Source organism: Alligator mississippiensis, chromosome 3, assembly GCF_030867095.1.
Source record: "Alligator mississippiensis isolate rAllMis1 chromosome 3, rAllMis1, whole genome shotgun sequence".
Classification (NCBI taxonomy): domain Eukaryota; kingdom Metazoa; phylum Chordata; order Crocodylia; family Alligatoridae; genus Alligator; species Alligator mississippiensis.
Window position 1 is genome coordinate 158,681,333 of NC_081826.1, and position 17,424 is coordinate 158,698,756.

The window sequence follows — 17,424 nt, forward strand, 5'->3', positions numbered from 1 at the left end:
GGGATGTTGGGGGGGGGTCTAGTTTACTTTAAATCCACAAAGGGTCTGGGCCAGACATTGTATAAACTGGTTTGACCCAGATCAGTTAAGTCTGATACTACATTCAACCAGGTTTGTGTCAAACTGGTTTCAGCCATTTTCAAACTGGTTTATGTGCACTGAATGTCTGTTCTGTTATAGGTTTAAACCAGTTTCTGATCACTTAAACTGGTTTATGTGTAATGTTTGTCCCTAATCTTTATGGTCCACTATAACCTCCAGGTCCTTCTCTGTAGTACTGCAGCATAGCCAGTCATTATCCAGTCTGTATTTGTTCATGCAATTATTCTGTTCTAAGTGTAGGACTTTGTGCTTGTCCTTTTTGAATTTTATCTAACTGATTTTTGACCATATCTCTGGTATATGTAGGTCATTATGACACTCAGCCCTATCTTCTAGGCCTAGGGTGTCTGCAGCTCCAAGCAACTTGGTGTCATATGCAGCTTTGGTAACCATTCACGCAATTCCATCATCCAAATGATTAATGAACATGTTAAACAATACTTGACCCAGGACAGAGCCCTGAGGAACCCCACTTGATACCTCTCCCAACTAGACATTGAACCATTGATGACTACTTGAGCACAATGATCCAACCAGTTGTGTATCCACCTTACAATACTTTCATCTAGTCTGCATTTCCTTATCTTATTAATGAGAATGTTGTGGGAAATGGTGTCCAAAGCCTTGCTAAACTTGAGGTATATGACAGCCACTGCTCTCCCTGCATCTTTTGATCTTTGACATTTGATCTTTTCTAGTCATCCAGGATGACTGAATGCCACAAGTTCTAAAAGAGGATAGCCAATGGCTCTGAAATAACCTCAGCCAATTCCTTCTAAGGTTTATTCCACTTACACCTACCAACATGAAAAAGCTGGCTTTTCTAAGTAATTCCTAACCTAGTCTTTCATATTCTAAACTACTTGTGTCCTCCTCTCTGATTGCTGCCAACTCCACTGATTTTCTGGTTGCTGACTTAATTCTTGAAGACTGCGGTAAAAAAGGCATTAAATATGTCAGCCTTCTCCACATCTAGACTTCCTTCTGCATTTGGTAAAGAAACTACACTTTCTTTGGCAATAGGGGAGGCTTTCTCATTCTTCCTGAGAAAATAGGGCAAGTTTTCTAGTAACCACAGGTGTCTGTACACGGATGTATGGAGCCTGGGAAACAAGCAGAAAGAACTGGAAGTCTTTGCACAGTCACAGAACTATGATATGATTGGCATAGCAGAGATTTGGTGGGTTACCTCATGTGATGGGAGTACTGTCATGGATGGGTATAAACTGTCCAGGAAGGACAGATAAGGAGTAAGGGAAGGGGTAAAAGAGCTATATGATTGCTTAAAGCTCCAGTATGAAACTGAAGATAGATCTCTTGAAAATTTTTAGGTGAGGGTCAGAGGGGAAAGCAACAAGGGTAATATTGTGGTTGATGCACACTGTAGACCACCAGACCAGGAAGATGAAGTGGATAGGGCTTTCTTCAAACAGTTATTGGAAGTTTCCCAATCACAGGCCCTGGTTCTCATAGGGGACTTTGATCACCCTGATATCTGCTGGCAGGGCAATAGAGTATTGCACAGGCAATCTCGGTAGTTTTTGGAGAGTGTTGCGCTTCCTGGTGCAAGTGTTAGAGAAGCCAGCTAGATGGCATGCTCTTCTTGACCTGCTGGTCACAAACAAGGAAGAATTGGTGTGGAACTTAGAAGTGGATGGCAACTTGGGCAGCATTGACAATTGAGTTCAGGATCCTGAGGAAAGGAAGGAAATAGAGTAGCAAAGTAAGGACCCTGGACTTCAGAAATGTAGACTTCTACTCACTCAGGGAACTGAGGGGCAGAATTACTGGGGAGACCAGGAGAGCTGTTTGTATTTAAAGAAACCTTACTAAGGGCTTAGGAATGAACCATCCCAATGTACAGGAAGAATAGCAAGTAAAGCAGAAGACCAGCTTTGCTTAGCAGGGAACTCTTCAGTGAGCTGAAACACAAAAAAGGAAGTTTACAAGTGGAAACTTGGACAAACAAGTAGGCAGAAGTATATGATTATTACTGAGGCATTCAAGGATGAAATCAGGAAAGCCAAAACACAATTGGAGTTACAGCTAGCTACCAAGGGACATGAAGGGTAACAAGAAGTGTTTCTATAAGTATCTCAGCAACAAGAGGAAGATCAGGGAAAGTGTGGGTTGCTTAACTGTGTCTCGGATGGCCAAAGCCGACTCGAGGTGATTCAATAATTACTCGTTCGTTGGGGCGGGCTGGTGAATAGAGAGGCCGAGAAAGCTTTATGGTTGTAAAACTTTACTTACATCGCTTGCTGTTGCGACGAAAAACGGTCCGGTCGTCTGAACAACTACGTTAGTTGTTCCAGCTGGCAGGGCTCAGGCCAGCACGTCCGTCTACAAATCGGGCTGGCAGGGAAAGGGATTGCGCTCGGCGACAGGGAGAAAAATCGATAGTTGATCAGGCTATCGATTAGCTCAGCCAAAAGTCAGATCTTTTCAGAAGCACTCTGCAGCATGCTCAAAGTTCTCCGACTTGGGCGGAAGTCGCGCTGATTTTTAAACGGCCAGCAAGCCAATCACTAGCCGCCACGTGTGCATAATTTAGAACTGGCCAATAGCGGGACACAAATTTACATTCGAATGGCGGGAACTCTCTTGCACCGGGGGTTTTCTGCAAAAACAGAAAGCCTTTACTCATGCAAGAGGCTGACCAGAGAAATCCAGGGCAGCCTAAGGGCCAAAAGGGGAGCACATAAAAAGTGGAAACAAGGTGAGATCACTAAAGATGAATATACCTCCTCTGCTCGTGCTTGTAGGGAGGCAGTTAGACAGGCCAAAGCTACCATGGAGCTGAGGATGGCAACCCAAGTAAAAGACAACAAGAAATTGTTTTTTAGATATATAGGAAGTAAAAGGAAGATCCAGGGAGGAATAGGACCCCTGCTAAATGGGCAGAAACAATTGGTGACAGACAGGGGGGACAAGGCTAAACTCCTCAATGAGTTCTTTGCCTCAGTGTTCCTAAGTGAGGGGCACGACAAGTCTCTCACTGGGGTTGTAGAGAGGCAGCAGCAAGGCGCCAGACTTCCATGCATAGATCCTGAGATGGTGCAGAGTCACTTGGAAGAACTGGATGCTTTTAAGTTGGCAGGCCCAGATGAGCTCCATCCGAGGGTGCTGAAGGCACTGGCTGACATCATTGCAGAGCCACTGGCGGGAATATTCGAACGCTCGTGGCACACGGGCCAAGTCCCGGAGGACTGGAAAAGGGCTAACGTGGTCCCCATTTTCAAAAAGGGGAGGAAGGAGGACCCGGGCAACTATAGGCCAGTCAGTCTCACCTCCATCCTTGGTAAAGTCTTTGAAAAAATTATCAAGGCTCACATTTGTGAGAGCCCAGCAGGGCAAATTATGCTGAGGGGAAACCAGCACGGGTTTGTGGTGGGCAGATCGTGCCTGACCAATCTAGTCTCTTTCTATGACCAGGTTACGAAACGCCTGGACACAGGAGGAGGGGTGGATGTCGTATACTTAGACTTCAGGAAGGCCTTCGATACGGTATCCTACCCCATACTGGTGAACAAGTTAAGAGGATGTGACGTGGATGACTACACAGTCCGGTGGGTGGCGAATTGGCTGGAGGGTCGCACCCAGAGAGTCGTGGTGGATGGGTCGGTTTCGACCTGGAAGGGTGTGGGCAGTGGTGTCCCGCAGGGCTCGGTCCTTGGACCGATACTCTTTAATGTCTTCATCAGTGACTTGGACGAGGGAGTGAAATGTACTCTGTCCAAGTTTTCAGATGACACAAAGCTATGGGGAGATGTAGACACGCCGGAGGGCAGGGAACAGCTGCAGGCAGACCTGGACAGGTTGGACAAGTGGGCAGAAAACAACAGGATGCAGTTCAACAAGGAGAAATGCAAAGTGCTGCACCTAGGGAGGAAAAATGTCTAGCACACCTACAGCCTAGGGAATGACCTGCTGGGTGGCACAGAGGTGGAAAGGAATCTTGGAGTCCTAGTGGACTCCAAGATGAACATGAGCCGGCAGTGTGATGAAGCCATCAAAAAAGCCAATGGCACTTTATCATGCATCAGCAGATGCATGACGAATAGGTCCAAGGAGGTGATACTTCCCCTCTATCGGGCGCTGGTCAGACCGCAGTTGGAGTACTGCGTGCAATTCTGGGCGCCACACTTCAAGAAGGATGTGGATAACCTGGAGAGGGTCCAGAGAAGGGCAACTCGTATGGTCAAGGGCCTTCAGACCAAGCCCTACGAGGAGAGACTAGAGAATCTGGACCTTTTCAGCCTCCGCAAGAGAAGGTTGAGAGGCGACCTTGTGGCTGCCTTTAAGTTCATCACGGGGGCACAGAAGGGAATTGGTGAGTATTTATTCACCAAGGCACCCCCAGGGGTTACAAGAAACAATGGTCACAAGCTAGCAGAGAGCAGATTTAGATTGGACATTAGGAAGAACTTCACAGTTCAAGTGGCCAAGGTCTGGAACGGGCTCCCAAGGGAGGTGGTGCTCTCCCCTACCCTGGGGGTCTTCAAGAGAAGGTTAGATGAGCATCTAGCTGGGGTCATCTAGACCCAGCACTCTTTCCTGCTTATGCAGGGGGTCGGACTCGATGATCTATTGAGGTCCCTTCCGACCCTAACATCTATGAATCTATGAATCATGTGGCGGGAAAATTCCACTGTGCCGAGGTACCAAAATCACTGGGTTGTGACAAACTGAACGGGGGAGGCAACCTACTGACAGATGATGCAGAAATGTCTGAAGTACTCAATGCCTTTTCTACCTCAGTCTTCAAAGGCAAAGTCAGCTACCTGGCAGCACAGTTTGGGAAGGAGGTGAGCAGCCAGCAGTGGTGAAAGAGCAGGTTAGGGACTATTTAGAAAAGCTGGACATGTAGAAGTCTATGGGGCCAGACAAGATACATTCAAGGGTGCTGAGGTAGTTGCTGACCATGTGATATGATTGCAGAACCACTGACCATTATTTTTCAAAACTCATGGTGATTGGGAGTGGTCCTGGACTATTGGAGACAGAAAAATATAGTGCCTATCTTTACGAATGGCAAGGAGGAGGATCTAGCGGACGACAGAATGGTCAGCTCCACCTCTCTCTCTGGAGAAATCATGGAGCAAGTCCTCAAGGAATCCATTTCTCAGCACTTGGAGAAGCAAGTGATCAGGAACAGTCACCATGGATTCAGCAAGGGCAAGTCATGCCTGACCAACCTGATTGCCTTTTATGATGAGATAACTGGCTAGGTGGATGAGGGAAGACCAAGGGACATGATATAATTTGCCTTTAGCAAGCCTTATGGTACAGTCTTCAAAAGCATTTTCACAAGCATGCTAAGGATGTACTGGTTGGATGAATGGACTGTAAGGCAAACAGAAAGCTGGCTGGATCATCAGGCTAAGAAGCTAGCAATCAATGGCTCACTGTCTTGTTGGCAGCTGGTATCAAGTGTTGTGCCTCAGGGGTTGGTCCTGGTATCTTCATCAAAGACCTCGAAGATGGGGTGGAGTGTACCCTCAGAAAGTTTTTGCAGATGACACCAAGCTGGGGGGGAAGGGAGCGGGGCGGTGGGGTGGGGAGTAGTTGATACACTGAAGGGAAGGTCTAGGCTTCAGAAAAACCTAGACAAATTCAAAGACTGGACCAAAATAAATTTCATGAGGTTCAATAAGGACAAGTGTGAAGTCCTGTATTTAGGACAGAACAATCTCATGCACTGATATGGGCTGGAGACCGACTGGTGTAGCAGGAGCTCTGCAGAAAAGAACCTGGAGGTTACAGTGGAAAATAAGCTGAACCATGTGTCATTCTTGTGGAGAAGGCTAATGGCATACTGGGCTGATGCATTAATAGGAGTGTTGCCAGCAGATCAAGGGAAGTGATTATTCCCATTTTTTGGCAGTGGGCCACATCTGTAGTATTGTGTGCAATTCACCTCCCCCCCCCCCCCCGAAAAGTTGTGGACAATTTGGGAGAGTCCAACAGAGGGCAGTGAAAATGGTTAGGAGGCTGGGTCACATGACTTCTGAGAAGAGGCTGAAGGAACTGGGCTGATTAAGTTTGGAGAAGAGAAGACTGAGGAGGATTCAACTACTTGAAAGGTGGTTATAAAGAAGATGGAGCTAGACTGTTTTCAGTGGTGGCATATGACAGAAGAAGGAGTAATGGTCTCAAATTGCAGAAAGGAAAGTTTAGGTTAGATATTAGGAAACACTTTCTCCCTAGGAAGGTAGTGGCACTGGAACAGGTTATTCAGAGAGATTGTGGAATCTCCATCCTCGGAGGTTTTTAAGACCCAGCTAGATAAAACCTTGGCTGGGATGATATAGTCAAGTATGGTCCTGCTCTGATCAGAGGGCTGGACTAGATTACTTTCTGGGGTCCCATCCAACCCTAATTTTCTGTGATTAGCTGCCAACCCAAGTCCTTGTCTTTGTAAATATCTGGTTAAATATCATGGTGCCATTTTTTCAAATATTTATTTTTGTGGGTTGGCTCCTTTAACTGAGCAGAAAGAAGCAGCTAGGTCCTGTAGCAGCCATTCTGAAAATTGTTGATGGAAGTTCCTTTCTTCCAGGAGCTAAGTGTTTAGCTGTTTTGTTTTCCCTTGGATTTTCCCTTCTTCCTTGGAGAAAAATGAAACATGCTCTGAGAAGGAAATATGATCACCGTCTATGTTTCTGCAGGGATGGAAAAATATGGCAAGGTAAGTTTGCAGGAGTTTCACTGGCATGCATTTAAACTTGTGCAGTAATTAAAAGAGTCATCCTAAATGAGTATCATCACATGGTTTATACTGTATCACAGTGTTTTCTATGTGGGCCATGTGTATTACAAAGATATGTTGGAGAGTATTCCTTGTTTGTATAGGGTTGTTCTTTTGCAAAGCCAGGAACCTGAGGAACCAGCTGCTGAGTTGTATGTAGATTTAGAAAGAGGGAGGAAAACACCTTAAGTTACCTTTATGAATTATTTAAAATACATTTGAAAATATAAAAAGAAAGTTACAATTTTAGGGACTTGGGACCCAGGCTGCAAAACACTAGTGTTTATCTTGGTGTAAAACTCTGGTCTTTATAGAGGCAAACAAAGCCTTTTCCTAGTTTTGCAGTCCTGGGATATTGGATCTTAAGTGATCACTCATGGAAAATACGTCTCACCTTGAACCTTAGAATGGCACAGCAAGGTGGGAAGAGGAAGCTGCGACTCCAGGGAGGAAGAGAGAAATAGTTTTCTGACAAATTGATGACTCATTGACAGGTAGGTGCTTATATAATATCTAAATTTGTAGTCTGGAAAGACTGAAAACTGTGGGTAGCCAGTGAAATTCACCTCAGTTAAGACTGGAGCACCAGGGTTTATGCACCTTAGACGTTTCTCTTTATCCCCTTTTCAGGATTTCATGTTCTTATTTTCTTTAGTAGTGCTATGTAGTAAAACAAAGTATGGAATTAGGTAATAGTACCTATAAATCATTTTCTGGCATCAACTATATACAGCTATATTTACAGAATATATGGATCCCCTCTAGCTGTAAAGCAAAGTTTTAGGGTGGGATTTTCAGAAGTACAAACACTGGTTTCTCTCTGCTCCCGTTTAGGTCATTAATAAAACTCCCATAGACTTTGGTTGGAATCAGAGTTAGAATACCGCTGATTGGTTCTGAAAATCCCACCTTCCGCTTTCTGAAGAGTGGTGAATTTTCAGATCGTTTTGTGCAAACTGTTGGTAGAAGGGAAAAGATCTGCCTGTCCTCTCATACGCAAAATATTTTATTAAAAAAACACAACATTCATACACACATGCAGACATACCCACAGACATACACACCCATACCCCTTTAGATTGACTCAGTTTAGCTTTTGGCATATTTCAGGATGCATGTCTGTTTAGTAATCAGTCCAGTACTGGCTGAATTTTTCAAAGTGAAAACATTTTAAAATAATAGAAAGAATCTTGTTTGGAATGCAGCCAAGAATGAATGTACTTTTTTTCTGGGAGACAGAGTTATCCTTCTCTTCCTCCTCACCCAAGTGGAGGGATCTATTTGGAAGACATTTTCCCATATCTGAAACATACCTACAGTCTGTGCCATGTTAAAACTATCTACCTTAGAAGTTGTGCCATCAAAATAATGCTAGTTCAATTTCTGGTGGCTTTCCACATTTAAAAAAAAATGAAACCTCTCTCATAACAGTTATCTTCATGTAGTGGACTAGCTTTAGTTGAGTTGCAACTTCCCTTATCAGCTTATATATATTTGATGGAGATGATAATGTACACTTCTAAATCCTTTTAGAAGGGTCCATTAGGTACTTGTCTTCACTGCAGAGTTAACTTGATTTGTAACTCAAGTCTCATCCCACACACACAAACTTTTAACTCAAGTGGGGTGGTGCTTTTCACTCCAGTCATCTGCCTCATCAGGAGTATAGACTGAAGTGTGAATGAGCTCAACTTATCATCTGTTAATAGAAAGCAAGGTTAACAGAACCACTCTGCAATGTGGGTGCTGGCTGGCTTGTAGGGAAGAATTCATACCTCAGTACAAAGAACCAAGCAAAATGCCCTCAGAGAAGTTAGTTCCACACATGAGGAAATGCAGAGCCAGCATAGACACAGCACAGCTGCTGTTATTTCATAGTATGGCTGCTCTCACTCAAGTTATGTTAACTTCAGAGAAGTAACTTGAGTACAGATGACCTGAGTTAACTCTGCAGTGAAGACTTGTCCCAGTGGTGTTTCTCTACAGAAATTTATGAGTTCAATAATGTCCAGCATTACATCCTCAATCGTTATTAATTTAATTAATTCTGAATACAGTAACATCCAGATGACACCAAACTACCAAATATGCCAATGGTCCAAGTCTCAACCTATGAAATATAACTTAGGATAGAAGATCTAGTAGTATATAACTCTTAACCAGGTCTCAGGAGACTTTTCTTCAATTCTTAGCTCAGATACAGACCTTCTATGTGACCTTGGAGAAGTCACATTACCTACCTTGTGTCAGTTCACCTCCTATGTTACAGGGGTGCTGTAAGAATAAAATTGATTATGATGAGGAACTTAGATACTATTGTAATGAAGCCCAGATTTGCTTCTAGACAGCTACTTTGCATTTTGCTCTTACAACTCTGCCTTGTCCTGGAGATTTCACTGTACTGCATTGATTACTCAGGTCCTATACCACATCTCCTTTAGGGTACATTCTGGAGCGCGTGAGTGATGTGTCATTGTGGTATGCTGAGGAACAGAGTATACATACAGTAGTTTTTAACATTTTGTTGATGGTCTGTAGGGCTGGTGATGAAAATATGGGTGGTTGTTTGAATGGCCTGTAGCATGCTGAAGCCAACAATTCTGTCCAGCCAAGTGTGTCACATCATCTTACTGATGATGGCCAGCTCTATTGCTGGTAATGCAAAAGACCAAGTACTTTCTGTGGGACTGAAAGCAAGTAACTTTGCTGTGACTTATAGTACTTCTCCCCTCTAAGTGCCTCACTTAAGTCAAAGCCTTCCATTGACATGGAAGGATTTTACCACACTCCTCATTAATCATTCTCAGTTCATGCATTTAATGTGTGCTAGACCTTCTCCCTAGCTTTTCTACGCCTTCTGCCTGTCAGCCTTAACAAAGAAGCTAAGATGCATAATGGCACAGGCTCACTGATACTCTCTCTCCTGGTCTGTATTGTAGACAGCTATCCATGTCAATCTCCCACTCTGTCTAGGTTACTGTGATCCTTCCACAGAAATACATGATTAATGGCATGTGTGTTTGAAAGTGTGTGTCTGTGTGTGTGCGTGCGTGCGTGTGTGTGTGAGAGAGAGAGAGACTGAGCAGTGTTTCTTTCAAAGAATAAAGTGGATCTGTGTGTGTTGCATTATCTATCACTACAGCTCTTTCTCTCAGAATAACCATTCTTTTCTATATGATTCTCATCTTAAGAATGTTTTCATTGCTTTCCAAATCATGATTAATTAAAAGACTTCACAGTTGCCCCATGATACCACTTTCAAAGGTTAATCTTGGATTAACAAGAAATTAGAGCATATATATTGTAAATTCTATATTTTTCTTGTGTTAAATCTGATTGCTGCTTATCTCCCTATTTTGTATATCTCCCTTAAAGCATACTAAAGGTGATCAAATCACTACATTACTGGAATTTTGACATTCACCATTTGCATGGAAATTCTGTTTAGTCTGGATTCTCTAAGAAACTCCTTCAATTACACTTCATTGTCAGCATTGGTAGCTGGAAGGGGAATCAGGTAACTAGTGTAACAGTGCCAGAGAGAGCTAAACATCTTGCATTTTGGGGGATAGAATTTAATTGTTATATATCTTCATTAGTAATTATGAAATGATTTAGATTCAATTTATGGAATGTGGAGAGAGAGAAAGTGTGGGAACTAGACTTTATACAGAAGCTACAGCTATTTTTATCTCATTTAAGCTGATGCAACATGCATCTTATATGTTTCTGGGAAGGGGAATGTGTAGCTGGCTGTTTTGCCACATAAATTTCAAGTGCTTGAAATATGTTTTTCATAGATTTCATAAACATTAGGGCTGGAAGGGACCTTGGAAGATCATCAAGTCCAGCCCCCTGCCCCAGGGGCAGGAAGTCAAGTGCAGTCATAGGATCCCAGCAAGAAAACCATCCAGGTTTCTCCTGAAGGTGTTCAAAGTAGGTGCTTGAACTACCTCCAGTGGCAGGCTATTCCAGACCTTGGGGGCTCGGACACTAAAGAAGTTCTTCCTTATGTCCAGCCTGAAACGGTCTTGTAGGAGTTTATAACCGTTCAACCTTGTCATCTCTTGGCGCACTCTGGTGAACAAACGTTCCCCCAGATCCTGGTGAACACCCCTGATAAACTTATAGGTGGCCATCAGATCGCCCCTGAGCCTGTGCTTTACCAGGCTGAAGTCCCATAGCTCTCAGCCTCTCATCATAAGGTCTCTTTTCCTGACCTCTGATCATGCGCATGGCTCTCCTTTGCACTCTCAACCTTCTCCACATCCTTTTTGAACTGTGGAGCCCAAAACTGGACACAGTACTCCAGCTGCGGCCTCACCAAGGCCGAGTACAAGGCAAGAATGACATCCTGGATTTGCTTGAGAAGCATCTATAGATGCAAACCAGGGTTTTGCTCACTTTACTAGCTGCAGCATCACATTGAAGGCTCATGTTTATGTTGTGGTCAATCCTGACCCCCAGGTCCCTCTCGTCCATAGTGCTAGTCAGCATAGCACTGCCAAGCCTATAAGGATGCTGCAGGTTTTTCCTCTCAAGGCGGAGAACCTTGCATTTTTCGGTGTTAAACACCATCAGGTGATGGCTCTTGTTAGGCCCCCAGCTCAAGGTAACTGTAGTGACCTTGATACCCATTTATGCCAGATGAGAGTTTTGATTCATTGTTTTTAAAGTTAATTTGATAATGGTAAAAGGTCAATACTTGAAGGCTCTGGAAACTATGTCTTGTCTCCTGGGCCCGTGGACTGTATGGACAGTGACAATGCAACTTCTCACCAACACCCTACCAATTTTACTGAGTCTCTACTTCTAGTATTAGAACCATTCGTTTGGACTCCAGGCTGAGTCATTCTTTGTCTCTAGCCAAGATGCAAGTGAGCTATTAGGCTTGTGTGAATAGGGAAGTATTAGGGGTTTAGGTTGTAGCCGTGTTGGTCTAAGGATATAGGCAGACAAGGTTCCTTGGGTGAATTTGATATCTTTTATTAGACCAACCCAAATGGTTGGAGAATAGTTATTAACCAAGCTTTCGGGTTCAAAAACCCTTCGTCAGGCTAAGGACACTGCAGCAGTTGCTGCGTGCTCTATTAGGTTCAGATTCGGCCGATTTGGAGGACTGTGATTCGATTCAGAGATTTGGATCACTGTCCTGAATCGATTTGGCCGAATCTTCCGAAGCTGATTTAGACAGATTCAGTGATTCACATTGGCCAGGAAGAGGCAGGAACAGCTGGGCAGCTTCTCTAGCTGTGTCTCTCCTGGATGGGGGAGCCCTCATGGCTGCCTTGCCTGGCCCCATCCCCCACCCGGCCCTAGCCTAGTCCTGACACTTAAAAAAAAAAAAAAAGCCCTGCACTCATTGGATGCTGGAGCGGTGACTGGGGCCTCTGGGAGCTCGTGGCACAGCCCCCGCGTGCGCAGCACAGGACAGTGGGGGGCATGGGACACCAGGGATCCCCTCCCCCCCGCTTGGCACCTGCGTGGCAACTGTCATATCGCTTGGGTGCAGCACAGCTCAGCAGGGCACTGCACACTGTCTGGGACCTGGGCCAGCTGGGCTCCCCAAGTAACACGCCCCCAGCCCTATCTGGGCAGCTTGTCCCAGCCCCAATCCCTCCCTGCCCCATGCCCCTTCCCTCCCCACTCTCCCAACCCCAACAGACTTACCAGCTGGAGGCAGCTGTGTCAGCTGCCTGTTTAGTCTATGGCTGAATCTCTGAATTGGCTGAATCTGTTCTGCATCTTTTCCCAAATGTATTTGGATGCTTTGAATTGATTTGGAGCTTTTACTTGGTTTCCTGATTTGATTTGGATTCGGAGATTCGGTCTCCGAATTGGGCCAAATCTTCTCCAAATTGAATCAGCTACCGAAGCTTTGCACAGCCCTATGAGCTGCCCATTGGTAAAGTGAATGTTTATTCTCTGGTGTAATAAGACTGCTACACTAGAACTGAGAGAGCCACCTTATATCACATTGCAATATTCTGATGTCACATGTTTCCTTATAGTATGGGTCAGCTGTTGCCTAGTACCCCACAAGGAAAAAGGTTATGCATACCAAAACTAATTATCAGCATTTTTCAGCTGCAGCTCCACAAGGGCTGGCCATAATATGGACTTCCATGTATGTTCATGAGATGCAGTCAGTGTATGTGTAAAGATCACACAGACAATTCTTTGTCTTCCAAAGAGTTAGAAAACAACAATTGAAAAACTTTGTATAAACCATACTGGAGTAGAGTTGGCAGTAAATACTTTGTATCTACAGAATGAGGGCATGAAGCTGTGTATAGTCACAAGAAGGGTTACGCTTCATCTGCAGATGTAAATAGTGATTTTCAGTAGCAAATTCCTTGAATTGTTTGACCTCATTTATTGTTGGCTGTATAATAGCAACTGGACATTTGGTTCACATGCTTGAGAATCTTACCTAGTTATATAACAGTAATTCTTTTCCCTATTATTTGCAATATTACACATTTAGAGAGAGTGGGGAAGAGTTGTAGAAAGAAGATGTAGTCATTATCCTGATCAGAAAACAGGGCAAAGTCTCCTGCCTACGGTGTGTGTACCATGCAGAGCTCATTAATGGGTGTAATTGAGTTAGTCCTGAGGTAAGGATTCTTTAGGTCATTTTCACTGTAAGAGAAGAGAAGGCAAAACTAATTTAAAAAGGTTGCCACCTCTTTTAAAGCACATTCAAGGTTTTGGGAGCTGAGAAATTCGAATAAAGGGGAGGGGTCATTGTTACTTGAAAGCTTTTTCCCCCCTCTCCTCATTCAGACAAGGAATGTCAAATAAAGTAGGTCCAAGGATTGAAGAATGAGGCTACATTAAAAAAAAATAGATACAGCCAAATGATGAGCCTCAGCTTGTAAAGAGCTGGTGAAAGTTTTGGCAGCTTTCAATGACAGTAGTAGGGGAAAAAAAAGCCAGTGTTGTGCTGGACTGCCAATTGCCTGGAACATCAAGGGAACCTATGGAAACAAACACAAGAAAAATAGATGCTTAATCAATAAAATTGCTCTTTGCCTAAGACAAATTTTTTTTAAATCAACTTTTGGCAGAGCTCATAAGTGGAGCCTTAATGTTTTACATTAAAGAAATTTAGTCAGTTGAAATTCCTAAAGGGACAGAGGTGTTGGAAGGGGAGAAAGAAGAGGCAATATAGTTATGTAGGTATGTCAGATATGATGTTTACGTGCTGAGCATAGCCAGGGGCTACTTGTGGAGAACACTTAAGTAATTAAAGTCAGAGTTTGTCACTGGACCATGGGGGTGATAGCTATGCAGTAATGTCTGAGCATTCTTTCTGCCTTTCTTAATACTAGATGTGAGATGAGGATAATTAAAGAGCAGAGGAAAGTAAGTAAGTGGAATAAACTGCTTAAGAAGGAACCCAACGGATGGCTTTGACAAAACAGCTTTGAGGGACTGAATTTTCTGCAGCTTTGCCTCAGTGAGGAGAATGCTCACAGTCAGTTCTGGACTCACAGCATTTACAGATGAGTCTCATCAGCCTGATTCCAATCAAATGTGGGCTCCCTTTCCTATGCTGATGTCAAAAAAGCTAATAGGGGTTGAAGTCAAGGTTGTTATTAAGGGAACGTTTGCAAAGATACATTTAAGCTTGTAGAAAAGGATGCTCTCAAAGATGGTCTGACATTGTTCCATGTATCTTTATATTTCATCTACTGTCTGCAATTCTCATGATGTCTCTGGTGGATTAACCTGAATTTACTGAGCCTTGGTCCCATGGAGCTAGATGAGGACCTTCAACTTTGATCTAAAGAAGTAGAAGTAAAGAAGTCATCCTGTCAGCAATCATGGAATCGTAAACCTCGTTATAGGATCCAGCCACTAGAATTTGGGTGAGCATGTGTATTGGGCACTAAGGAAGATGTCTCTTACTTGTGGTTACAATGCACACAAGGTCTTAGCTCCAGCTTTGCAACCCCCTTTATGACAATATTGTGGGGTAAACTTCAACCCAATTGAAGACAATGTTACTGGAGTTATAGGGGTTTCATGGCATATACACAAATGTTTGCATTCATTGTTGCCTGTCCGTATCATCCAACCTTGGCCTGTCCATGTATCATCCAACCTTGGTGCTTACACTGTGCTAATCACCACTGTTTGAAATATGTGAAAATGCATTTCACTGTGTGTCCCCTCCTTTCCTCCCCCGACACACACATTTTGGGCTGTTCCTATTCTTCAAACGCATTCATTTAAAGTTATAAATGAGATCACCTCTCTTTATTGTTGTTTTCCCCCAACAGTCCTGTGGGTGTGTGGAGTGTCATTTGCTGCTTTCTCAGATAAGTCTGATTCACTCTTTCTACAAGTCCTCATTTACCACTCATTCCCTGTTGTTGCCTTTGGCAATTGAATCTGTGAATCAGATTTTTATTGTGTGTAAAGAAATTCTGCCTGAATTGTTGATTCAGGCTCTTCCTCTCCATAACTTCAGCTACAACGTCCTTTTTGAAGTTGTTAATTACCAGTTAGCTAATTACAGTCAGTTTGCTCCTTTCCTTAATATGCACTAAAGTTCAGTAGCTCATAGAGATTCTTCCCATTCCAATATTCTTTATTTTTGTTCTTAAAATGTGCAAGCCAAATTGCTCATGATAATTTATAGCTCACATACTCTAGGACTTCAGCTAGCATTTGTGCATAAGCAATACTGTTTTTGAATGTATTCCATTTCTCTACTGTCTTTCTCACAGTATCTCAACCCAATTTAATTTTACTCAGAGCAACTCTCATCCTATCAATGTTGTTCTAAGGGAGGAGGGATCTTAGTATTTTATTTTTAGGATATAAGGACCTACTGGAGAGGAAAAGGACAGTTGACCCTACAACTGTGTCCCTTGTAATTTAATCTCATTACACCTTCTGGTTTTTATACTTGTTCTCTTTCTCCCCATAGAAATCTCTCGCGGTCATTTGCAGTCAATTATGCAGCTTGTTTGTTTAGTAAAATCATAAGAAGACACAATTTTATATGCAGTAGGCCAGATTATATTCTCAGCTGTGCATTAACATGTGTTCTGTGCTAGACAAACTACATAGTGTTTGCAGTTACAAAGTCAACACTGACACCAGGTGTAGTCCAGTGGGTCCAGCATTAGACTGCCTCTCAGAAAACCTGGGTTGTGTTTGAGTCTCTGTCACTGATCCATGTGTGACCTTGGCCAAATCACTTTACTTTTCATTCCCAACCTACCCTTGGTCTGCCTTGTCTATTTAGATTGCAGTCCCTTTGGGCAGGCAAACACAACAGAACTCAATCTCATCCGAGGCTCTAAGCAATGCCTACACAAATAATAATTTCCTAGCAATTTCCTCCAGAGATAGAAGGTGCTACACTCATTTCTATTCTACGTGTAAGGAGATGTCATAATATTGGAGTGTGGCAACCATTGTGAAATGTTGACTTTTATAGTGACTGCTGTGATGCAGGCTGCTGGAATTTCCTGTTTACTTTCAATGTTGGGTGGGATTCCAATTCCCTTGGTCAAATTGAATAGTATCTTGTTCCATAAGTAGTCCTGGTGGCTCATTGGAGCCATTCATGAAGGCAAGGTACCATTCAGGATGACTAAAAGTCTTGGAATCTGGCCCTTAAATCACAGCCACTGTGTTTTTTAATCTTTTATAAGAGACTCTAGTTTACCTTTTTCAGACCTCACTGAAACCATTCATTATTGGGACTCCTACTAGGTCACAGGGCCTTGTATTTCTTGATTTGTTGTTTGTTTCAAGTCCTGAGTTAGAAATGAATTCTCTTTCAAATCACTGGCATACTGTTCTAAACTTATGTTCTCCATTTAATGTATCTTATAGTATCTGTGTCTGATCTAATGTGACAGATTGGGGTGATCCTGTCAATAATTCATAGTCAATATAGAGTAGAATAAAGTTAAGAGGGAATTATAAAGTAATATAATTTCTGCCCCTTTTAAACTAGACCAACACAGATTAAGATTGACACCTTCCACCAGGATACGTGGCATTCAGAAGCTAAACTGATGAGCATGGTGAGTGAGGAATGCTTAGTGGGAAGTATTATGTAAGGGCAGGGTAGGAGATTACTAATGACATCTCTGAAAGGACTTATCTCAGCCTAATTTTTAGAGATTTTTAGAGGCATCAATAGCTCTTGTTAAATTCTGTTTGAGTTCTGGGTGCTTGGTACTTCTGAAAACCAAGCTGTGGAGTAGGGTCTGCAAATTGGGGTCAGGTCACCTATGACCATCTTAAGTGGTCTGTGCTGAAGGCAAAGTCAAAGGAACCATTGAAACTTTAGGTCTGCAGGAGAAAGTTGTGTAATACATTCTAAGGGAGCAAAATGTGTTAGGATGTAGACACGTGTATATGGAGCCATGGATGAAGTAGTGTTAAAGTGGAAGCAGTTTTGCTACATTTGAATTGTTCTCAGCTCATTCCCACATAATTAGAACACACCAGCTGCTGCCCCTTCAAATCCCCCTTGAAACATGCCTGAAAAAAGTTCAAACAACAATTTGAGCTATATATGAAAGCCACTGGGGCAGATA